This window comes from Vitis vinifera, chromosome 3 (genome assembly GCF_030704535.1).
Source record: "Vitis vinifera cultivar Pinot Noir 40024 chromosome 3, ASM3070453v1".
NCBI lineage: Eukaryota > Viridiplantae > Streptophyta > Magnoliopsida > Vitales > Vitaceae > Vitis > Vitis vinifera.
In genome coordinates, this window is record NC_081807.1 from 11,111,924 (window position 1) to 11,115,622 (window position 3,699).

General features: G+C 32.4%; 1 long non-coding RNA gene across 1 annotated transcript; it reads right to left on the bottom strand.

Moving 5' to 3' along the window:
* Positions 1–425: 425 nt before the first annotated feature.
* LOC132252647 (uncharacterized) lies at positions 426–1,129 on the bottom strand. Its single transcript, XR_009465415.1, has 2 exons — positions 1,035–1,129; positions 426–865 (listed from the first exon to the last, which is right to left on the bottom strand). It is a non-coding gene; the product is annotated as an uncharacterized LOC132252647 (long non-coding RNA).
* Positions 1,130–3,699: the final 2,570 nt, after the last annotated feature.

Genomic DNA, 3,699 nt, shown 5'->3' on the forward strand with positions numbered 1-3,699 from the left:
TTTATATTTCACCATCTACTGCATAGTCTTAATCTCGCTTCCCTCTAATTTTTCATTTTATGATTTCAAACTAATGATTCATGGTGTAAACTTGGATTTTTCTCATGCCCATTCAAGAAATTAAAATTAAACCGCTAACATGCTTTGATCTTCCTTTCCTAGAACACCATGGGTGCAATCTCTAGGCTTATGAGCCTGCTTACAGATTCTGATCGACCCAGAGAAAATATCTTGAGGTTTTTTTGGCTAAAAACTCGATTATATTATCTCGAAGTAGTCGTATAAGAATAATTATTATTGTGAATACATATTCAAACCAGATTGGTTCTTATATCAAAGAAATCAACATACAATTCATCTGGGACTCTGATGGAGGGTTCAATTAATTTTATGTAGTGAATGCAAAGCAAAAATGCAGACATAAATTATACTCCATCGACCAAATATAAAGCTGTAATGAAATTCTTGAAATTCTGGAACTTCAATAGTACTTTTTTCTGGGGAAAATATAAAAATAAAGGCATGCTTGCTTATACACACTTCAATGAATAAATAATAGGGCACATAACCATATGAATACAAATTGATTAGCTTTAAAGAAGTAGTGAAAAAGATCAGAGATGATAATCTGACCTAGTGTTTGCATAATCATAAAGCTTGCCAGTGCTGGAGAAGATGACCAGGCCAACTTCTGCATCACATAGTATTGACAGCTCCTTAGCCTTCTTAAGCAATCCATTTCTTCGTTTCGAGAAAGTCACTTGCCTGCTCGTTGAATTATCGATCCTTCGGATCACAATCTTCCCTCTTCCCATCTCTACTTCTTCAAGATCTTAAGGGTTTCCCCTCAGCTAAATTGTTTCTTCTAGATCCATAGGAAAACAATGGAATTAGCTCAAAACTTGCCAAGATATGGAGAGATGGAGCAATAATCAACCAGAAAATGAATTATTTTCCAACAATAAAGCATCGAAATTTAGAAAGAAGATGACAAATAAATGAAAAATGAGTCAGAATAAAGCAAAGGAACTTACTTATTTCAGCTTTGATGGATGGATATGGAGAGAAGTTCCTTTTTTCAGAGAGGTTTATGATGCAATTCTTGCTTTATATGGAAAGCTGAAAGCAGTTTTTGGACAACTTAGAAAAAAATATGAAACAAAAAACAAAACGCAAAAAACACCCCATTAATGCCTAAGGAAACATGGAGCACTCTGTGCACCCAATTCCAGTTACTGGTTTCATCGTTCAGACCCCTAAATCCAACACGACCACACGCGGAGACTGTGTGGAAAACGTACACTCGCTGTGCCTGATTGACATTTGTCAGGGTGTATCAAGGGAAGCGTTGTTGTGCCTGTTGACCACTGTGAGGATCTAAACAGTGGGCTAAAGTCACCTGTCGGAGGGAGCAAGGGACAAGTGTCAGATAGATATAGAGAGTAGTATGAAAATGTATTCGAGCGAGGAGTGGCTGTGGCGTTCCTCGGAGTTTCAGAGTTCCCTTGATTCGAGGGGTGTGGAAGTAGCATTATTTTGGTGCATTTTTATGAGTGCCACGTGGGAAGAGAATACCTAGGGCGCTTTTTCTCCATTGTGGGTTTTACTTTTTGGGTTCATTGGGACCACCAATAGGGTGATTACACGTTTTAAAAAAATAAAAATTCTTAGTTGTATAATCCCAAACAATTACTTGGGAGAAGCCCGAGAAGGTGCTCGAGGATATCCCTATTGTTAATAGAATTTTTTGTTTTTCAATTTTTTTGGTTCCGTACAATTTTTTGGTTCAACAAATTTGTATTTTATCACCAAGTGGCTTGAAATATCGCTTTCAATATAATAATAATGTGATTCCTCTCATCCACAACAGTAGGAATGAAAATATAATAATATAATTTGATATAACCATTATAATATATAGGGGCAAATATTAATACCATCGATTGTTGATATTCAATAACAGTCTAAAATTTGTATCCATTTTTCTGTGTCTATTTTTCATGATATTATATATAGATCAGATATATCATGATAAATTTTTCAGAAAAAATTGTATTTCATATCAGAGTCTCATAAGTGAGATTTCGAGTTAGTGATTACCTAATTTTCTTCTTTTTAAATAAATAATTCAATAATACAATTATTTTGATATTTAATGATAAAATGAAAATAAAATGATAATGAAGTGTGAAAAAGAGGTACCGATAAAAATAAGTTTTGATTTCTATAAGAATGAATTATTAATTTTTATTTAAAAAAAAAGTGATTTTAAACACAATATTGGGACATTTTATTCTCATTATTTATTTTGGCATTTCCAAAGATACCCAATAAATTCATACAAGACTTGAATATTCTCTTAATTATATTTTTATTTTTGGATGAGAGTTGACAAATCCATCCTCTATCATTCAAAGTCATATTAAGATGACAATATTTTTAAAAATCATATTTTTATTTTTCTTATGTTTAGTTACAATATTTTTTTCTTTTATATATATTTCGGATTAATTTAATACACATAACTTGTATTGATTTGAAATTTCCTCAAATGCTCTTTTATTATTTTATTTTCTATTTTCACCTATTTCCCTTCTTACTAAATATATATATATATATATTTGCTAAAATTTCAAACTTATAGAGATTAAGTATATTGAGTCAAATTTTGAGGGAAGATGACTAGAATTAACACTTTTTTTTCATCTAATTTTTTGATCTCTTAGTTGCTCATTTTAAAATGCGTTGAACAATAATTTTATGGAGCGTTTTTTATTTTTTTAATAAGTGAAAAATAAATTTTTTTAAAATATTATAAAGGTTAAAAATGTTTTCTAAAATTACTATTAAAGAGACTCTTGATTAAATTTTAAGGAGAAAAAAAAGAAAAAAAGAAAAAAAGAAATGTAGGTATTTAATAGAAGTTAAATTCAATGGAAATGAAAAGTTTTATACTTTTTCTAAATGCACAAACATTGGGATCAAATAAATGTTCTGTCTTTTAAAATATTGAAGTAGGAGGTAGGCGAAATATTCCATAATGAGCTAGCTACAACATATTATATCCCATTCACGAGACATAATATCCCAAGATATTTTTTAATCTGTGTCCTATTCGGACCGCTTACCCGAGCTATCAAACATTGCCTACCAAATAACATAATGATCCAAAAATTCTAGAACTACAATCTAAGTGTAAATTGCCAAATTCCCAGTTTCTTTTTCATCTAAAGAGCTCAGAATCCTTGGGTGAAGTTTAAAAAAATGACCAGTTCTACTTAGATATCCAATAGTTGGTTGTTGTATGGATGAAAGGTTACAGCCGTCCCCTAAAACAGACAAAGAGCAACCGGTCCCACCATCCTTCACATTCTGTCCTCTCTATACCACCATCACTGGTCACAGCATACTATGTCACACCATTTGGTTACATAAGAATCTGTGGACGTGCACATCAGGGGTCTTAATAGATAGCTATTTGTGTCAATTTGCCTTTTACCAAAAGGCAGCCAAAAAGAATGTGCCGTTTTTTTTTTGCTTCACAAAAGCTATTTTAGAAGGCTCAACCAGGGGGTAGTGGTCGGTGCCTTCATATAATTAAATGGCATGAGGTCAGGCCACCTAGTAGTATTGAATTTGTGGAGTGCGGCTCCATATCCACAGTACTACTGCTGCTGCAGCCCAATACGTACATGAAGG